The 22,492-nt window shown below is 44.0% G+C and overlaps 1 pseudogene; it reads left to right on the forward strand.

The window, feature by feature from the left end:
- The first annotated feature begins 544 nt into the window (after positions 1 to 544).
- LOC111967169 (protein MGARP-like) lies at positions 545 to 16,749 on the forward strand (annotated as a pseudogene).
- The last annotated feature ends 5,743 nt before the right edge of the window (positions 16,750 to 22,492 follow it).

Genomic DNA, 22,492 nt, shown 5'->3' on the forward strand with positions numbered 1-22,492 from the left:
TATTTTGGAAAAGTTTTATTATCGCATTTCCTTTAAAACAGCTCATATATATTTTGTACCTATTTTTTTACACATAAAAARGTCATAAAAGCATAAAAATAGCATTTGAATATTACAATTAAGTTTGATAAAAATTACATGTTGTTAAAACCAATAAAAACAACAATAAATACAATATTTTTTTTATGTAAAACATCCAATTCTGTAAAAGCCATTTAAAATGTGGATAAATTATTTAGCAAAAGTAAAACATTTWAAGACATGAAAAACATGTTAAAAAGTAACTTTGTTAAAAGGCTGTCTTCGGTCCTTTGTACAGGAACTGGGTGAGACCTTATCAAACTCGCCTCCTCCTGCTCCTCTGAATTAATTTCCGTCCAGTCAAATACAGTATCTCTACTTGAAATTGACGGATTTTGATCGGGAGTTTTAAAATTATGTTACTTAGGTTGGTGCAACGGTGTGTCAATCGACTAAGGGGTTTGGGTGCGTACAATGAACTCGTAAAATGCATGCACTCATAGCAAACGTACAGGAAAGACATTCCAAAAACGAAAGACACACCGATAAAATAAAATATATGTTTATGTTTAGGTTCCACGTGCTTGACGTTTGACCGTTTCCCTTGTGCGTGAGAAAAGGGGGAGGTGAAGAACCGTTTGAGAAGACACACATCCAGCGCTGAGCGCAAACTAGATAGGGCTCTCCTTCGTTCCTCTCACACAGGACCAGCTTACGCCATTCATTCTGCCCTCCCTTTCTCCGGCACACGCTGCATTCCTACGGTCGTTTTTGCATAGCGAGCGGCGATGTTTCTCTGCAGAGCGGCTTGGCATAAATATGGGCCTTTGGCAAGGAAGGTAGCCCAGCAGTTATCTAGAGATGGTGAGTATTTACATGATGGGTTCAAAATATGGAGAGATCTAATTACATTACATTTGTACATGATACAAGATGGKAACTGTGTATGCCTGTTGGTTTTTCATTCCRCTGTAGGATAGGTTACGGGCAAAGGAATATGCGTGCATTTCAGAAGAGAACATTTTGTTCTCATGTGTTTTGGCTTTGGAAACAGTCGCATCCCACATATGAAAGATGGCACCGGTGTTACAGGACAAGGGAAGTGAAGGTCAATTGGAATGTTGACCAATGATGCTCTGAATCTTTTCATTATATTTATTTTGKTCATTTTATTGGAGCATCGTTACATTTTAAAGGGAAAGTCCTGTTTTCTCCATGTTCAAGTAATCTCATTCTCAAAGTATCCTAACAATTTTGTTCCGAAATGAATTCGGTGTTACTATACAGACTCAGCGATGGCCTACTGTGCCAATAAATCGTTGAAATCCTCTCCAATCATTAGATTATGGCAGCTTGTCACTTTGTATTAAGGGCGATTGCACGGCCTAGGTGTTCACATGATCCATTTTAACCATAGTTACGAAACACGCAATTGAAAGGGAATGTATTAATTAATGGAAGCTCGTTACATAATGTTTGTGGTTTTAAACACTAATAATATGTGACCTTCATTATGTCAAAGATGGCATAGAAATAGGGTTCATGCTTTGCTCACGTGGTGTGACCATGGTCTCAATGTATAGACTGCGGACAGAGGCACGCGTTTCTCGCCATATAGCTGCCTCCACGGGAGCGCGCACCAATGAACTTGCATTCTCTGAACATTTTTTTTTTGGCCTAATCAGTGTTTCAAAGCCGGAGTCAGCATTCATTTGAAATATTTACCATGGGCATAGTTCAGTAGTTCAGGCAACCAACCATATGCTGTACTTACACTTATATTTAGGCTGACATAAKGTCAGCTTCTGAGAAGGTCCATTTTAATATTTGGACCTTTATTAAATTGTCAACAGCTTTACCTTACACGATGTACCTTCACATTTTAGTGGAATGTCCACACCCTTTGCTTACATGGCATTGCTCGTAATTTGCTGTAGCACCTGCAGAACGTGATTTTGCTGCTCTTAGACAAATGCCCAAGGGCTAGGCAACGATAGCAACATGACGTGCGGTGAGCTTTTGGCCCAGCGTTTTCCCCATTGACACACACACTCAAAGGCGAGCTTGTCCGGTGTCCTGCTGTCAGACACCAATGGTGGCCTCTTATGAGATTACGCAACGACACCGGCCCCTGCTTTGCGTTTGTACAGTATACAACCACAGATGGAACAATGAGCCAGATGTTTCATCGGATGTGTAAATATGAAGCATCCGGTTGCCATTTCTATTCACCACCAAATTTGGTGATGAGAGGAAGCCCAGTGGCTGGGAGTTGGAGAAGATGGATTTTGGCCGACATTCTGCWATTTTTTTTTACCGATGAAACATTTGATCTCAATACAGTTGTCTGTTCCCAAAACTAGAATCTGTTACAAACAGGGTGGACTAAGTTCTGTAGACTTTACCCTTTGCCAAAGTAAAAAAAATGTGCGATGTTTAGGATTGCAAGGGCAGATTTAGTTATTACACACACGCACTTCAGTTCCCTAACAGAAATATATAGATAAATACTAGAACATGCCAATAGGATCTCGCTAGCTCGTGCTTGGCTCTGCCCAACCTCCTTGCTTGTTCTGCCCACTATGATCCATTTGCTCCCTTTGGAAACAACAGGCTGTGGTCTATCTTGGGTTAGTTATAAAAAATAATAATATTTGATACATTTCTACATCTACATGCAAGAAGGGGCCTCTTCTCATGGCAGTGGGGCCCTCCCTGCCCACTCTCCTCCCTTGACCAGTACTTAGGCACACAGAGCAGGTATCATAGTTTAATCTTATGACCCACAACCCCTCATACTCTCTCAATCCCACACCACCTTAACCCTGCAACTCCTGTGAGGGTTTAACAGATTAGCTGGTATAAATAACAGTGTACAGTGACAATCCCTATGTTGTTGTTTTGAAAGGAGAAACTCACGTACTATGTAGTTAGAACCCATMTATAAACAGCGACACTGTTCTTTCCTAATTATCAGGATCAAGAGGAAATTGACACCAACTGGGACTAGTTATGTCTAAAATAAAATCCTATTGCCTTTTTCCCCATTAAATTATCWACTTTATTTGGGCCTAAAATAACTGGTCCCCCACTTTGCGCACTGATTGTGAAAGGCATGCAAGCTCTCCTGTTAGTTTAGACTCTGCTTGTTTACTGTACAAGTGAAACTGGACACTTGTGCTTCGTGGTAGTTTTCTCAACTGTAGCTACTTGACAGATTTATTTGTACTGTGGCAAAGCCAGAAGTCTGTTTCTGTGACAGTCTGTCTGTACGGTAGATTTCTGTCTTCGTGAATTTTCGTGTGTTTGATGTCTGTCTGTGTTCTAGACGTGCATGCTTGTTGTGTAGTAAGTGTGTGCGTACGATTGTGTCCGTCTTTTTGTGTTGTGTGTGCCTTGTTTTTGTGTGCCTGTCTGCAGTGAGGGCATGGCACTGACCTACAACAGCATTAGCAGGAATCTGTGACTATGGTCCAAGTCTTGAAGTTGTAAACAAAGTGCCTGGCTGCAGTGTTTTCCTGCTGATGTAATGGCACTCAGGCAAAACACAATCAAAGTGAAAGAACTACGTCAAATGACACAGCACCACCTTGTGCGGAGTATCATCAAAAAAAATGCGTCTGGAGAGAGTGATTTAAAAAAAAAAAAAAAAAAAACTTGAATATTGGTGGTGGGTCATTTTACCTGCTTTTGAATGTTGCTATTGCGCTGACCTGCTAGGAAAATTACTTTAGGTAGAATTTGATTCAACTCGTATTTTACTTTATTTTATTTTACAATAGCCTATTTAAAAAGTTGCCCAGTGTTACCCTGGTTGAAGGTCTACCAGAGGATCACTGACGTCTATTTCAGTTGGAGGCAAATGAGCTCTGACAGGCACATTCCTGGACACCTAAACGCATTCCACCCAATCCAATAAACAGCCAGGGATTGTGCTTCAACAAAGCCTCTGTCCTCACGCTTCCGTCTCGCTCTTTCTGAGGATTGTTTTGATGCATTAGGTCTACGTCAATCTAAATMGGGAGTCAGGGTTATAGGGCGGGATCAAGATCAAATGTCGAATATCCCGTTTACATCTACCATGTTCCCTTCTCACTGATGACCACTCTGAAGGCTGGGTGAGTTGTGCTATYACTTTTTTTTGTTTTTTGTAGTGTTGCCACGGCGACAAATGTCGTCAGTCCCCGGTGGATCTGGTGATAACATCGTCTACGCCCTTCTGTGTGGCGGGGCCTTCGCTGGAGCCATCGCATACGTGAGTCTATGCCTGGCCATTTTAGTTTGATCTGTCTGAGTTCAGATGACGTAGTTTAGAGATAAACTATAATACCAGACTGGCCTATTTCATAAACCTTTACAACTCTAGAATGTGCTCTATTTTATTATGTGACATGGCTAAAGTTATTATTATTATTTTAGGTATTTACATTTTTTTAAATAGTTTTTCTCCCCAATTTCATGGTATCCAATTGTCAGTTACTGTCTTGTCTCGTCGCTGCAACTCCCGTACGGACTCGGGAGAGGCGAAGGTCGAGAGCCGTGCGTCCTCCGAAACACAACCCAACCAAACCGCACTGCTTCCTGACACAATGCTCGCTTAACCTGGAAGCAAGCCACACCAATGTGTCGGAGGAAACACTGTGGACCTGGCGACTGTGTCAGCGTGCACTGCGCCCAGCCCGCCACAGGAGTCGCTAGTGCGCGATGGGACAAGGACATCCCTGCCGGCCAAACCCTCCCCTAACCCGGGCGACGCTGGGCCAATTGTGCGCTGCCCCATGGGTCTTCCGGTCGCAGCACAGAGCCTGGGCTCGAACCCAGAATCTCTAGTGGCACAGCTAAAACTGAGATTCAGTGCCTTAGACCACTGCGCCACTCGGGAGGTRGACATGGCTAAAGTTGCCTTCCAAAATAATTTTATAGATTTCTCTGGTAGAGGTGAAGATATTACTATTTTGAGCGTTTAAAATGTTCTTTGTGTTTCTTCCAACAGACATACAGCACTGTGACCACAGACCACGCCAGATTCAACGACCGTGTAGCGGATATCAACGCTCGTCCCAAGACCGTGTGGTCGCCCAAACCATGGCCTCCCAAGAGTCAGTCTCACCTCACCCACCATCTTACCGCACAACCTCACCCACCATCTTACCGCACAACCTCACTCACCATCTTACCGCACAACCTCACCCACCGTCTTACCGCACAAACTCACCCACCATCTTACCGCACAACCTCACCCACCGTCTTACGCGCACAAACTCACCCCACATCTTACGCACAACCTCACCCACCGTACTTACGCACAACCTCACCCACCGTCTTACCGCACAACCTCACCCAACCGTCTTACGCACAACCTCACCCACCTCTTAACAACCTCACCACCATATTACGCACAACCTCACCCACCATCTTACTGCACAACTCACCCACCATCTTATTCAACACTCACCCACATCTTACTGCACAACCTCACCCACCATCTTACGCACAACCTCACCCACCATCTATTACAACCTCAACCCACTATCTTATTACAACCTCACCCACATTCTTACTGCAAACCTCACCCACCGTCTACTGCACAACCTACCCACCGTCTTACTGCACAACCTCACCCACCGTCTACGCACAACCTCACCCACCGTCTTACTGCACAACCTCACCCACCATCTTACTGCACAACCTCACCCACCGTCTTACCGCACAATCTCACTAACCCATCATGTCATGAAAGGTTGTTGGATAAGAACCGGTTTGGGTTTGGTCCTGGCGCTAAGGACCGTGACACACTCACTGTAAATACAGTTGAAGTCGGAAGTTTACATACACCTTAGCCAAATACATTTAAACTCAGTTTTTCACAATTCCTGACATTTAATCTAAGTAAATTCCCTGTTTTAGGTCAGTTAGGATCACTACTTTATTTTAAGAATGTGAAATGTCAGAGTAATAGTAGAGAGAATGATTTATTTCAGCTTTTATTTCTTTCATCACTTTCCAGTGGGTCAGAGTTTACATACACTAATTTAGTATTTGGTAGCATTGCCTTTAAATTGTTTAAAATTGGCCTTCTTGCTCGCACATGCTTTTTCAGTTCTGCCCACAAATTTTCTATAGGATGAGGTCAGGGCTTTGTGATGGCCACTCCAATACCTTGACTTTGTTGTCCTTAAGCCATTTTCACAACTTTGGAAGTATGCTTGGGGTCATTGTCCATTTGGAAGACCCATTTGTGACCAAGCTTTAACTTCCTGACTGATGTCTTGAGATGTTGCTTCAATATATCCACATAATTTTCTTTCCCATGATGCCATCTATTTTGTGAAGTGCACCAGGCCCTCCTGCAGCAAAGCACCTCCACAACATGATGCTGCACCCCTGTGCTTCACGGTTGGGATGGTGTTCTTCGGCTTGCAAGCCTCCCCCTTTTTCCTCCAAACATAACGATGGTCATTATGAGCAAACAGTTCTTATTTTTGTTTCATCAGACCAGAGAACATTTCTCCAAAAAGTACGATCCCCATGTGCAGTTGCAAACCGTAGTCTGGCTTTTTTTTATGGCGGTTTTGGAGCGGTGGCTTCTTCCTTGCTGAGAGGCCTTTCAGGTTTGTCGATATAGGACTCATTTTACTTTGGATATAGATACTTTTGTACCTGTTTCCTCCAGCATCTTCACAAGGTCCCTTGCTGTTGTTCTGAGATTGAGTTGCACTTTTCGCACCAAAGTATGTTAATCTCTAAGAGACAGAACGCGTCTCCTTCCTGAGTGGTATGACGGCTGCATTGTCCCATGGCGTTTATACTTACGTACTATTGTATGTACAGATGAACGTGGTACCTTCAGGCATTTGGAAATCGCTCCCAAGGGTGAACCAGACTTGTGGAGGTCTACAATTTTTTTTCTGAGGTCTTGGCTGATTTCTTTTGATTTTTCCATGATGTCAACTAAAGAGGCACTGAGTTTGAAGGTAGGCCTTGAAATACATCCACAAGTACACCTTCAATTGACTCAAATTATGTCAATTAGCCTATCAGAAGCTTCTAAAGCCATGACATCATTTTCTGAAATTTTCCAAGCTGTTTAAAGGCACAGTCAATTTAGTGTATGTAAACTTCTGACCCACTGGAATTGTGATACAGTGAATTATAAGTGAAATAATCGGTCTGTAAACAATTGTTGGAAAAATTACTTGTGTCATGCACAAAGTAGATGTCCTAACCAACTTGCCGAAACTACAGTTCGTTAACTAGAAATTTGTGGAGTGGTTGAAAAACGACTTTTAATGACTCCAACCTAAGTGTATGTAAACTTCCCGACTTCAACTGTAACTATTCATTGTCCACTGTTGCAATGCATTTTCAACTGACGCATACAAAATACAAACCTACTACACTCCCACCAGCTGCCAACCCACCCCATACCCCCCCCCCTCTCAGTACAGTGGCCTAAGCCCTCTGTTCGTGAGTCATGGTTGGCACAGTAGCTCTGTCCTGTCTGTGTGTGAGAGAAAGAGGGATGTGATCCAAGCTAGAGATTGTGGGACAGGAGGCCTGGATAATCCTTGACTTATTTCACCATGTCCGAGGAATGTCACTGAAGGACCACACACACACGCTCATGCTCTTAAAGTAGCATGGCTATTCAGTGTGTGTGTCCTATTTTCTCCTCTGGGAGAGCCTGCCTTCTGCAGTGGAAATCCTGCTGAGTTCATTAGAATAGACACACACGCACACACTGAGGGTCATGATGTATTATTAACTCTGACACGGACAGGCCAGCCCGCGGGTCAGGACAGCCCAGCCCGATCTACAGGGGAACACAACAGTGTGTGTGTGGAAATAACAAGCGGTCAGTAGTTTTGGCCAGACCACCATGGACTTCTAGCCAAGCAGACCAGCCCCCCCCACGTTCTCTGGCCGAACCACGTCATTGCTGTCCAGGCAGCTGTCGGAGACCTGCGTATCCCACTATCACTCCTTTTCGTCTCTGCCAAAATCACTTCCTGCTAACAAAAACACTCTCCCGTCCAAGACTATTCTATTTATGCTTGCAGCTATTATGTCATCCAACAGTGGRTAGGGAGTTGGTTATTTATTGACACTGGGGGAGGACCATATCGTTCTACTGGTGCTGTATAAACACYAGATTAGATATATATCTAGCTTTTATTGTCCACTTGCAATGGATGTTTATTTTGGCAGGCTTCACCGTGACGATAAACTCCCAACTACACAGATATCATCACACAAGTGCACGGCTATCTCACCCATAAACGCTCATGCACGCTCATACACGTGTGAAAAGATAAACAAGGCAACAATAAACATGTTGTCCCCCACGAATGATGCAGCGCCCCCCATGGGGCCAATTGAGATTGCGTGTGACCAACACATTTCAGTTAATTGCTATAGCTCCTGACTTGGGCCAATCAGTGTAATTTTGTAAATTACGGATCTCTTTGGCAAGACTCATCATTCACCCAAGTTTCGTCCAAATTGGCCCWGTGCTGTCTGAGATATCACGTGTGACTGACGAACGGACGGACGTTTGGAGAAAGGTCCCTGATTTCATTGTGGGGGACAATAAAACACCATGCCAAAATCATAACTGAGTACAGATCAGACAGATATACTACGACAACCTCATTCATATAAACTCAGCAAAAAAAGAAAAAGTCCTCTCACTGTCAACTGCGTTTATTTTCAGCAAACTTAACATGTGTAAATATTTGTATGAACATAACAAGAATTTCACAACTGAGACATAAACTGAACAAGCTCCACAGACATGTGACTAACAGAAATGGAATAATGTGTCCCTGAAGAAAGGTGGGACAAAATCAAAAGTAACAGTCAGTATCTGGTGTGGCCACAGCTGCATTAAGTACTGCAGTGCATCTCCTCCTCATGGACTGCACCAGATTTGCCAGTTCTTGCTGTGAGATTTACCCCACTCTTCCACCAAGGCACCTTCAAGTTCCCGGTCATTTCATGGGGAATGGCCCTAGCCCTCACCTCTCCGCATCCAACAGGTCCCAGACGTGCTCAATGGGGATTGAGATCGGGCTCTTCGCTGTCCATGGCAGAACACTGACATTCCTGTATTGCAGGAAATCACGCACAGAACGAGCAGTATGGCTGGTGGCATTGTCATGCTGGAGGGTCATGTCAGGATGAGCCTGCAGGAAGGGTACACATGAGGGAGGAGGATGTCTTCCCTGTAACGCACAGCGTTGAGATTGCCTGCAATGACAACAAGTCAGTCCTATAATGCTGTGACCACCACCCCAGACCATGACGGACCCTCCACTCCAAATCGATCCCGGCTCCAGAGTACAGGCCTCGGTGTAACGCTCATTCCTTCGACTATAAACGCGAATACCGACATCACCCCTGGTGAGACAAAACCGCGACTCGTCAGTGAAGAGCAACTTTTTGTCAGTCCTGTCTGGTCCAGCGACGGGTAGGTTTGTGCCATAGGCGACGTTTGTTGCTGGGGATGTCTGGTGAGGACCTGCCTTACAACAGGCCTACAAGCCCCCAGTCCAGCCTCTCTCAGCCTATTGCGGACAGTCTGAACACTGTGGAGGGATTGTGGCGTTCCGCAGTTGTTTGTTGCATTCTGTACCCTGTCCCGAGGTGTGATGTCAGATGTACCGATCCTGTGCAGGTGTTGTTACACATGGTCTGCCAATGCGAGGACGATCAGCTGTCCGTCCTGTCTCCCTGTAGCGCTGTCTTAGGCGTCTCACGTACAGACATTGCAATTTATTTGCCCTGGCCAACATCTGCAGTAACGCATGCCTCCTTGCAGCATGTCTAAAGCACGTTCAAGCAGATGAGCAGGGACCCTGGGCATCTTTCTTTTGGTGTTTCAGAGTCAGTACAAAGGGCCTCTTTAGTGTCCTACAGTTTTCATCAACTGTGACCTTAATTGCCTACCGTCTGTAAGTTGTTAGTGTCTTAACGACCGTTCCACAGGTGCATGTTCATTAATTGTTTATGGTTCATTGAACAAGCATGGGAAACAGTGTTTAAACCCTTTACAATGAAGATCTCTGAAGTTATTTGGATTTTTACGAATTATCTTTGAAAGACAGGGTCCTGTAAAAGGGACGTTTCTTTTTTTGCTGAGTTTACATGCAGCAGGATCATTGTGTAGATCTCTAATCCATATACTCCATAGCCTATATTATACTGAACAAAAATATAAACGCAACATGTATCAATTTCAACGATTTCACTGAGTTACAGTTCTTATGAGGAAATCAGTCAGTTGAAATAAATTCATTAGGCACTAATCTATGGATTTCACATGGCTGGGTAGGGGTGCAGCCATGGGTGGGCCTGGGAGGGCGTAGGCCCACCCACTGGGGAGCAAGGCCTTTTATTGTCCCCCAGCACAAGGTGCACCTGTGTAATGATCATGCTGTTTAATCACCTTCTTGATATGCCACACCTGTCAAGTGGATGGATTATCTTCGCAAAAGAGAAATGCTCACTAACAGGGATATAAACCAATTTGAGAGAAATACGCTTTTTGTGCATATGGAAAATTTCTGGAATCTTTTATTTCAGCTCATGAAACATGGTACCAACACTTTACATGTTGCATTTATATTTTTGTTCAGTATATAATCCATATAAAACCCTGTAAATATGTGACACTGTGCTTCTCTSTGTCTGTTTTCAGGCAGGGATGAGGAAGAGGAGGGTGAGTGCCTATGTGTGGCTCTACTGGCTAATGTCTTTCATTTTTATAATAACTCACAGCCTGTTAAATGACTCTCTTTCTGAATGACCAATGAAACTTTGTCTTAGACTAAGYGTACCTTGGCATGGATTTGATTATTCTCTCACTGTAATTTTGTTGGTGCACTCACACCTACTCTATTGGTGCACTCACACCTAGATTTTTCTCTAGATACATTCACAAAACTGCATTTCACAGAATTCTGAGGACCAGTGGTGGGGAAAAGGATCGGATTCATGGGCTCTGAAATGAGTGGAGTCTTCATGTATTGCATTTCAATGATTGAGCCGAATGCTGTGAAATGCRATGATGATAATCTACAGTATAGTTAGTAGTGATGTCTCCACTCATTGTAGGGTTCCTAAATCKTCATTGGTTAGTCACTGCAGAGCACCAATCACATAGCTTCTTACACCCACTCTGAGATCTCCCTGTTCTGGTTAATAACTGCCTGAGCCATTTGCCTCARCTGCAAAAAWYTTCAGCCAATTTATCAGCAATGAGTGCTTCCAACCTTCTGGCCTTAAATGCGTTCTATTTACGCATAGTAGAACTGGCATAACGGTCTGAGACAGATTACCCATTTATTTGAATTGACACCCGGATAAGGTGTCGGGTCAAGAAAAGGTTCTGCGCTCTGATTTTCTGGACTTAGTTTTGGAAGTTTCACAACCCAARGCCTTAGCTTTCTGTCATCGGCAGAAAAAATATTGTTAGGGGACCCAAAGCATGTAGTTGGTGGAAAACTTTCTGTTGACGGTAATATTTGGGAGGACCTGTTCCCTGTACACAATGTCTTGGTTTCTCTAGATGGTAAACTCTAGATGGCCTACTCCTGTTGATGACTTTGATATAGACATTTTTATCGGAGTGATTCTGAAAGTAGAAAACTCAGCCTCTCCTTTCTGGCCCCACCCCACCCAGCTTCTCCCGTCTGACCCTAACCTGGTCRTATTGGCTGAAATACCTGTTAATCAGAACAGGGGGCTCCCCTCCTTGACACTACTCCTTTCCTACTGTACGATCCACCCCAAAACGTGCCCACCCTTCAAAACCCTCTTCTTTCACTGTTAACCCCCCCAACCTCTCGTAAACCTGTACCTCTTTATTAAAGAGTCTTTATTCCCTACCAAACTCAATGTCCACACTGACGCCACTCGTCAAACGGAAACAGGTGAATTCATCTTAGTGCCCCTTTAAACCTAGAATGCCAATTCACTGTTGGCATTATCAGTGCATTATCAGTCATTTWGATGAGATAAGCCTGTAGGGATTTGATGATCATAGTCTTTGATGTTAAATTTGCGTATTTGATAATGGTGAAATTGTAATCTGATTTGAAGTCCTTTTTTGGGTTAAAAGTTAAAGGTTCTCTTCCTCCTTTTTGCGCTAACGCTCTCCTATTTTTACTCTTTTCAGTGTAAAACTAAATTGGATATACGTCAGGGGACTTTATAGCCTACTGGACTCTTTGGATGAATCTGAAAAGGGGGAAATCTCCTACTTTCCTCCTTCTCCTGTATGACCGAACAAGTCCTGCTACGTCCCATACGTTCAACTATTGTCTGTTTCTGAACGTTTCTCCTCTGGACACTTCGTTCTATGTATTTCCCCATTTTAATTTTAATTTTATGAACTCATGTTTTTGTGGCGTCTTCTAGGATGGAATCATGTTAATGGCTAAATGTGTAAAAAGACAGACTGCCTCAATTTAAAATTAAATGCACACAAACCACCTGGCTTTTCTGTTATTGTTGGAATTTCCAGGTATTGGTTGCTTTGATTGGATGGTAAGATTCACCATCTTTATCACCTCACTCCTTAGTCCACCCTCTGACCTCTAACCCCTGATCCTGTATACCTCCCCTATGTCACTTTCATTTTGCTCCTCTCCATTTGTTGTTTTTATCCTTCTCTCCCCTCCTTTTCTCTCTGTCTCGTTGGGCTTTGCATGTGGTTCTGCAGTGAATTCTCTTCTGTAGGGATTTGTTTGCCCCTTCCAGGTGGAGTGTGGTATGAGCCGGAGGTGTGGTAAGATGAGTGGCATGGGCGCGTGAGATGCGTTGTGTGATTGTTTCAGTGTGTGGTTGTGTACATGGCAGCTAAATGATAAGTAATGAATGTAAATATGATTTAAGATAAAAACATAGAAATAGTACTTTATCGGAATATTCTGTTATATTATAAGCTAGTGTTATGTAGGCGTGAGTAGTGTAATTCACATGCTCTGCAAATACTCTTATTTCGTGTTGTAAAGCTTACTCAGGCAGTGTTTCAAAGGCCGATGCCATCTTTACTGATTCATATATTTCTCTCTCTCTCTCTCTCTCTCTCTCTCTCTCTCTCTCTCTCTCTCTCTCTCTCTCTCTCTCTCTCTCTCTCTCTCTTCTCTCTCTCTCTCTCTCTCTCTCTCTCTCTCTCTCTCTCTCTCTCTGTTTTTTATTTCAGGTGAGGAAGCAGCAGCCTGGGGAGGAGAGGAGGAAGCAGAGGAGGCGGTTGAGGAGGGAGGAGAGGAGGAGGAGGCAGCAGCAGAAGAGGCTGGAGAGGAGTCTGCAGTTGAGGAGGCTGTAGCGGCGGAAAACGGAGCAGAACCCGCGGAAGAGGCCTCAGTCGAGGCAGAAGCAGTGTCCGAGGCAGTCTCTGAAGAACCTGCTGTGGAGGCAGCAGCAGTAGAYGCAGAGGTGGCACCAGCYGAAGCAGAGACTGTGGTGGAGGAGATTGCAGAGGGTGTTGCTGAGGTCGCAGAAGAGGTCGTCGAGGTGGCAAATGAAGTGGAGGCAGCAGCAGAGGAAGTGGCCGTGGAAGAGGCTGCTGAGGAGGCAGTTGCCGTGGCAGAGCCGGAGGAGGAGATCAACGGTACGGGCCCAGAGGAGGAGGCAGCCCCAGAGGCTGCTGTTGCTGCTGAGTAACGCACACACACCACAGGGAGGCACACGCTGTCCTTCACCACCAGCCCAACACACACTCCGATAGGCCAGCAACAACAGGGAGGTTATGTGTACACTGTTCCTTAGCTACACCACAGAGTACCACTACAGCGTCTAACACTGATCTCACCTGGTTCTAAAACCACTGTAGAGCTAGACTCCTCTGCCGTGAAGGTTATTCTGTCGAAGAGAACACTTTATTTACTAGTTTATTAGAGTTTACTTTGAGGGCAGAGAGTAACTAATGGTATGGCTGATTTTGTAAGTGAAAGTGTGAAAAGCTAGAAGACAGAAGCTTCAAGGTTTTTGTGTGGGGTTTGACTGTGTACAGTATATTTGTTGTGAGTCCAGCAGATGGTAAAAGTGCTAAAGCAGCTTTTACCAGTGAATTCAATCAGAACAGCAGATGATCACCGCTGTGAGACCTTTTAGAAAGTGGCAGTGATGTCATCCATCTCAACCTCATATCACAGTAAGGATAGAAATACACYATAGTGCAAATCACTGTGCCCCCTCCCCCCAATAGTGAAATGTGACAAAAAAACAGATTATTTCCCCTTTCCCCCTCCAAACTACCTTTATTCACCCCTTCCCTCTCTCCCTTCTTCCTCTCAAACACTGTTTACAAAGCTCCACTGACCCCACGTATCAATGCCCTTTAACCTCTCCCCTGCCTTACCTCAGAGGCAACTAGCTAACGTAGTGAGTAGTCGTGTAATTGATTAAGGGAATTAATTGAGCCGTACAATAAAATGACTGGAAAGATCCCCTCCCGTGTTGAATTTGTCTGGGTTTGGTTTGCTTGTGCTAATACGCTACGCTTGTAGGGCTTTCGGGTGCCCTACAAAGTCTTTCCAAAACAACAGTGGTTTCCATCACCAGGACAAATGACAAGACAATACACTTCTGATCTAATATTATGCTTGTTGTACTATGAAGAACCTCGGGATAAATCCACCACACTGACACTAGAGTTCATTCACATCCGCACTGTTGCCCCATGAGTCAACAAACAATTTACTTTAGCCCTGGACACATGTCAGAAAAGCTCCCTAGTTGTGAAAAAATGTCAAGACAAATGTTTGAAATCAAACCATTATCCCATTTGGTGTGTGTTCCTTTGTGATATTTGGCAGGAAGGCATTTTATTTTATTTGAGGTGGCCTCTTTTTTTTATTGAAGGATGGTGGACAACATGCAAAAGTACWGTCTTTGCTGTATGTTCTGATGACTTATTTTGGAATGTCTTCTATTCACATTAGAAATGACTCGTTCACACTTAAAGGCATTTTGTGTTGCATACATGCACCATATGGGGAATTGTCATGTACAGCTAACTGCTATTCCACACAGTGTTCCTTCATTGCTTCTACTGCTTCCTGTACCCTCTTCCATTCAATGCTTTTCCTGTCACCGCACCTTTTTTTCTATGCCCGCCATCTACACCCATGCCACTGCTACCCTGTATGTTGAAGTTCTGCACCCGTGGGCTCCATCCTAACTCTCTCAAAACCACCCATTATTTTGCGGTCACTCAATGCTCTGGTGGGTACATTCTTGCCATAGCCTGACAGTCTGCATTGGTCCAATGCATTTCTGCTTTGCATCATGCACCAAAATGTGCAACAATAGAGGTTTTAATGACTGGTCCAGCTGAACTTTTAGATATGGGATTTTTGGGGAGCAAGTGATGCAGGCAATAGAGGTCAATGCATGGTTAAAGTACACCTTGGTCTGTACAATGTTGATGCAAACGCAACAAAAATGCACGGATGACCTAAAAGTAGTCTCAACACATTCGGATTGCCTTTTTAATCAGAAGAAGCACAAGCTAACASCTATGTCTGTACAAATCGTCTTCTCCCTGTGACCTCTGTCTGGCTAATGGCTACGTGTTGGTCTGTGTATTCTCCCTAACCCACACAGTGGGCTGAGACAGTAAGGGTTTTGGTCAAACTGTACTWTTTAAACAAGAAAGCGTCTTTCACCATCTCTTGGGATTTGAACACAGAAGTCTACAATGTTCACGTTGGCATGTCTAACTCACTCTATTTTCTCCTTTCTCCTGTTACACTGGGTGCATATATGCTATGTTGATTGAGTTGGAGATAAATTGTGAGTCAGTCTTTTTGTAACATGAGTGTGAGTGATGTTTGGGCGCTGGGGTCTTGTCTTGCAGTGGAACCAGTCATTCTGGCAGCAGCCTCTGCTTTGGAGGTGACGACAGTCGCTGAAGTGGTCAAAGAAGTGGTTGTGCCTATTGTAGAAGAAGTTGAGGAGGCCGCCCCAGTGGAGGCCGCCCCAGTGGAGGCCGCCCCAGCTGCAGTGGAGGAGGCCCCAGCCCCAGTGGAGGCCGCCCCAGCTGCAGTGGAGGAGGCCCCAGCTGCAGTGGAGGAGGCCACAGCTGCAGTGGAGGAGGCCCCAGCTGCAGTGGAGGAGGCAACAGCTGCCCCACTTGAGGCTGCACCCGTAGAAGAGGCCCCAGCTGCAGTGGAGGAGCAACAGCTGCCCCACTTGAGGCTGCACCCATAGAAGAGGCCCCAGCTGCAGTGGAGGAGGCCACAGCTGCAGTGGAAGAGGCAACAGCTGCCCCATTGAGGCTGCACCCGTAGAAGAGGCCCCAGCTGCAGTGGAGGAGGCCCCAGCTGCAGTGGAGGAGGCCACAGCTGCAGTGGAGGAGCCCCAGCTGCAGTGGAGGAGGCAACAGCTGCCCCGCTTGAGGCTGCACCCGTAGAAGAGGCCCCAGCTGCAGTGGAGGAGGCAACAGCTGCCCCACTTGAGGCTGCACCCATAGAAGAGGCCCCAGCTGCAGTGGAGGAGGCCACAGCTGCAGTGGAGGAGCCCCAGCTGCCCCACTTGAGGCTGCACCCATAGAAGAGGCCCGGCTGCAGTGGAGGAGGCCCCGGCTACAGTGGAGGAGGCTGCAGTGGAGGAGGCCCATCTGCCCACCCGTGAAGAGGCCCCACCTGAGGTGGAGGAGGCTGCAGTGGAGGAGGCCCCAGCTGCCCCACCCGTAGAAGAGGCCCCACCCGTAGAAGTGGCTGCGGTGGAAGAGGCTGCGATGGAAGAGGCCCCACCTGCAGTGGAGGCTGCCCCAGTTGTGGTGGTGGCACCTGTGGAGGTGCCCAAGAAGGAGTACATTGTAGTGGTGCTAGAGGGAGCAGCCAAGACTGAAAAGAGGCCCAAAGTCCTGGGGGTCGGCCCCATGACCGGCAGGATCATCCCATCTCCAGATGATGATGAGGCCCCTGCTGCTGAGGTAACAGGTAATTTGACAACTAACAGCATGCAACTGATCAATAGAATGTTTGATTAGTTGGAATAGTAGATGAAAATAGGACTAATACTGTCTATAAATGCACAGATGGTTATATATTTTGTTTTCATAGATCATTTTCAATTACAAAATCATGAATGATGATGATGCAACAGCTGTGGCYGTAGTACTGGGAGTTGTATCTCACATTTAGAAATCTAGGTTAATAGGATACTGTCACTTCAGTGCTAGTCATAGTATTGTGATCTAACGTGATCTCACCGTCTGTCTTCAGGGCAAGCGACGGCTGCTTAGGATGCAGATGCAGTAGAACCACCTGACAGGTACAGAGCTTTACTACAGTCGCCTCCTGTAGTCACTTCTCTAAGATATTAGGAAGCAACATTTTCCTTTGTGGGTGTGTAACGGAGTSAAACCTGAACCTGTAAGGGTTTTTCGCTGGTGAATAGATGCCTACTTACTTTTTTCTGTCTGGTCTGTAATGCACCAGTCTTGATACACTGTGTATTTATGTCATTTTTTTTCTTCTTCTTTCTATTCGTCACAGTAAGCACTTGGAGCCCCTGGATGATATATAGTTTCTCTACCCTGAYGGAGAAGAGGGGATGTGCCTTCCCTAACCCCTCCACACACTTTGACCTTTGACCCTTGACCCTTGATATTGAATATTGATCTGTAGTATAAAACTTGTCTTCCCGTCTTGATCTAGGGAATTATCTGTGTATATAGTCAGATAATGCCTGCTTTATGGAAAAATACATGATCTGGTATATTTTTCTAGATGTACAACACCCCCCAAAAATACCTCTCCCCCAAAAAAAGTCCCCCTCCGTCACACCGGGCAAGCTAAATTAMAATAATCTGGGAATATTTGGCCATGGAAACTTTCCTGGTTGACGTCAGGAGAATGTAACTGTTTGCCAAAGTTACACAAGTTTGCCAAAATACCTTAGACTAACTATTGGACTGAAATAGTTATATATTAACTTACTTTTGTAGCTCTCCATTAGAAGCTCGCTGGAACTGGGCCCGGCAGAATTTGACCCAATGTGATTGGTTGACGATATGACACATTGGCTCGCTAGCCTATACCCTACGTTTTGTCGGGTTGGAATGCAATCAATGTCTATTCTGATCAAATGAATGGGAACTCTAAATTGAAATACGCAGTGGTGGAAAAAGTACTACATTTTAATACTTGAGTAAAAGTAAAGATGCCTTAATAGAAAATGACTCAAAGTAAAAGTGAAAGTCACCCAGTAAAATACTACTTGAGTAAAAAAAAAAATTAAAATGTTTTTAAATATATTTAAGTATCAAATATAATTGCTAAAACGTATCAAAAGTAAAAGTATAAATCATTTCAAATTCCTTATTAAGCAAATCAGACAGCACCATTTTCGTGATATCCAATTGGAATTTACAGTCTTGTCCCATCGCTGCAACTCCCGTACGGACTCGGGAGAGGCGAAGGTCGAGAGCCATGCGTCCTCTGAAACAAGACCCTGCCAAGCCCGGACGACYCTGGGCCAATTGTGCGCCACCTCATGGGTCTCCTGGTCACGGCTGGCTGTAAAACAGCCTGGGATCGAACCCAGGTCTGTAGTGACGCCTCAAGCACTGCTATGCAGTGCCTTAGACCGCTYCACCACTTGGGAGGGCCAGACAGCACAATTTAAATAAAATATTATAATAATTACGGATAGCCAAGAGCACACTCTAACACCGACATAATTTACAAACAAAGCATTTGTGTTTAGTGAGTCCACCAGATCTGAGGCAGTAGGGATGACCAGGAATGTTCTCTTAATAAGTGCGTGAATTGGACCATTTTCCTGRCCTAAGCATTCAAAATGAAACACGTACTTTTGGGTGTCAGGGCAAATGTATGGTGTATAAAGTACAAAAAATATACTTAAGTAGTACTTTAAAGTATTTTTACTTAAGTACTTTACACCACTGGAAAAACGGAAGAAATTAACATTTTTTGTGACTAAGTCAGGACACCTGAAAAGTGGCTGAAAAACGGGACTGTCCCGTGAAAAAACGGGACATATGGTCACCCTAACACACAGGGTCAACCTACTAGACTACAATGTTAATCACAATTAACTTTGAACCCCGGTAGGCCTACACAAATGAACACATACAGGCTTCAGATAAGTACATCTGATCGAATATCTACTTCAATAGGGTAAAATAACAATAMACTACATCACCAATACTCAAATAATCATTATTTTCTCCTTATAGGGGAGCTCCCCTGTAATTTGCACCGTGGTCATGCCCTTGACTATCCTCCCCATGCCCTWGTTTACTTCACCTAAGAAACTTCACACTAGATTCACTCCAATGGTGTTTCTTGATTCATCATCATCCAATGCAATACTACACATCTGATGCTTAGCCACCAAAAGTCAACCACTAATTGCTTCAGGACTGGGCAGGACAAGGTGTGGTTTTGATGTGACCAGCATTCTTTAACTATCCTCAGGTTTTTCCTCGTTGAGCCGATTCCAATGTGAACATAAGTATTTAACTCTCAAAGACATTGTGATGGGAGACTCTCTATTTCTGAGTCACTGGCTTGTTTTTGGGAGACGAGACACAGTAGACTACCTCGGTAGTCCTCCTCTTTTCCTCCAGCTGGTGATCCACAGACCTTTTATTAATGCAGTCGGAGTATTAAAGTTGAACAAACCTTCTRAGTTGCAAGACAGACATGGGATTCTTTTTGGGAAATGAGCATTATGAGAGTCGGTCAGGTTTTTACATTCAGTGATGTCGCTTAAGCTTGACTCTAGCATATTTCATGATATCGCTATTCAGCAATATTTCACAAGGCAGACATTTMTGTCTCTTTACTTTCTCCCACACCCTCTGTTGTAGAGTTTTTCTCTCTGTTCCACACCATGGCTATAGAATACACAGCTGTTAGATAGACAATTAATTTAATGGTGACCCCTCTATAGCTTATTGTGAAGCTGTATCTGAAATAGAAAAAAGCKATTTTTTGAGTGTATAATATGGTTTCCGAGTCTGGTATAAACAGTCGTGTGTTGTTGTTATCATATGAAAGTTGCATTTTTACTCAAGTCAGGCTTGTGTGGTTGCATAAGTTAATTCAGCGCTCGATGGCTCAGTAAAGTGTGTTGATATGGTTTTGTCTGCTTTTCAAATTATATGACTTATTCGTTTGTGTTAGAATCATGAATAAATGTTCAACTTTGTCAAAACCAGTTAAAATAATCGGTAGGCCAATACAAGGCTCTCACTGTACTCTACAGATTAGTTGTAGAACTAGTTCTTCTCACTTTATATATTGGAGTTCTTGCAATGTTTAGGCATATTTGAAAAGGGACTGAGACCATTGATAAGTGAATGTAAGRTTATTCCTAATTAAGGAGTGGGATAATTAAATTTGTCTGTCCTAATGTTTGCAGGCACTTTTTGTATGGGATATATACAGTACCAGTCAAAAGTTTGGACACACCTACTCATTCCAGGGTTTTTKTTTATTTGTACAATTGTTTTACATTGTAGYATAATAGTGAAGACATCAACTGTGAAATAACACATATGGAATCATGTAGTAATCAAATAAGTGTTAAACAAATCAAAATATATTTTATATTTGAGAATCTTCAAAAGTAGCCACCCTTTGCCTTGACAGCTTTGCACACTCTTGGCATTCTCTCAACCAGCTTCATGAGGTAGTCACCTGGAATGCATTTCAATTAACAGGTGTGCCTTGTTAAAGTTAATTTGTGGAATTTCTTCCTTCTTAATGCATTTGAGCCAATAATTTGTGTTGTGACAAAGTAGGATAGGTATACAGAAGATAGCACTATTTGGTAAAAGACCAAGTCCATATTATAGAAAGAACAGCTAAAATAAGCAAAAAGAAATTACAGTTCATCATTACTTTAAGACATGAAGGTCTGTCAATTCAGAAAATGTCAAGGACTTTGAAAGTTTCTTCAAGTGCAGTCACAAAAACCATCYAGTGCTATGGTGAAACTGGCTCTCATGAGGACCGCCACAGGAAAGGAAGACCCAGAGTTACCTCTGCTGCAGAGGATAAGTTAGTTACCTTCCTCAGAAATCGGCAATTATCTGCACCCCAGAAATGGCAGTCCAAATAAAATGAAATGGCAGCTCTGCTTCACAGAGTTCAAGTAACAGACATATTTCAACATCAACTGTTCAGAGGATACTGCGTGAATCAGGCCTTCATTAGACCGGTGGAAATCTGTCCTTTGGTCTAATGAGTCCAAATGTTCGATTTTTGGTTCCTACTGCCGTGTCTTTGTGAGATGCAGAGTAGGTGAACGAATGATCTCCGCATGTGTGGTTCCCACTGTGAAGCATGGAGGAGGAAGTGTGGGGGTGCTTTGCTGGTGACACTGTGATTTATTTAGAATTCAAGGCACACTTAACCAGCATGGCTACCACAGCATTCTGCAGTGATACGCCATCCCAWCTGGTTTGCACTGAGTGGGACTATCATTTGTTTTTCAACAGGACAATGACCCAAAACACACCTCCAGGCTGTGTAAGGGCTATTTGACCAAGAAGGAGAGTGATGGAGTGCTTCATCAGATGACCTGGCCTCCACAATCACCCAACCTCAACCCAATTGAGATGGTTTGGGAGGAGTTGGACTGCAGAGTGAAGGAAAAGCAGTCAACAAGTGCTCAGCACATGTGGGAACTAGTTCAAGACTGTTGGAAAAGCACTCCAGGTGACTACCTCATGAAGCTGATCGAGAAAATGCCAAGCGTGTGCGGAGCTGTCATCAAGGCAAAGGGTGGCTACTTTGAAGAATCTCAAATATAAAATATATTTTGATTTGTTTGACACTTTTTTGTTTACTACTACTACTGATTCCATATGTGTTATTTCATAGTTGATGTCTTCACTATTATTCTACAATGTAGGAAATAGTCAAAATAAAGAAAAACCCTTGAATGAGTATGTGTCCAAACTTTTGACCGGTACTGTATATAGTGGCTTGTTCTGCCATGTGAGTGGATGGCTTGCTGCTGTGCAATGGCCTAGCATGGGCCAGAAACTGRGACTGTGAAACATTGCTGWTTTTCTGAAATAAAGAGGGAATCAAAAATGAATATTTCAGTTGTCTGTTGCTTTACTTTTTGTGTGTCTCAACTTTGAAACGCCTCTACCATGTCTGCTATTGAAAARCCAACATGGCACTAATTATGTCCTGTGTGCACTACTTTTGTCATAGTAAACCCACTAAACTTGTCCCCAGGCTCAATTGGGGGATGAGAATATAAACTCACAACCATAGGACTACAATACAATATTCGGACTGACGCTCATGTAGTTAGTTATGACATACACCGGCAGTCGTCCAGTAATCACAATGGATGTATTCATGTAGCCATTTCTATTTACAGAAGTTTTCTGAAAGGGCTTTATCGAACAGTGAGTTTTTGTAACGACTGGGGCCACAAGCCAGGGGCTCGTWGCGCGGTGCTCTGA

The sequence above is a fragment of the Salvelinus sp. IW2-2015 genome, linkage group LG8 (assembly GCF_002910315.2).
Source record: "Salvelinus sp. IW2-2015 linkage group LG8, ASM291031v2, whole genome shotgun sequence".
In the NCBI taxonomy this organism is placed as follows: Eukaryota; Metazoa; Chordata; class Actinopteri; order Salmoniformes; family Salmonidae; genus Salvelinus; species Salvelinus sp. IW2-2015.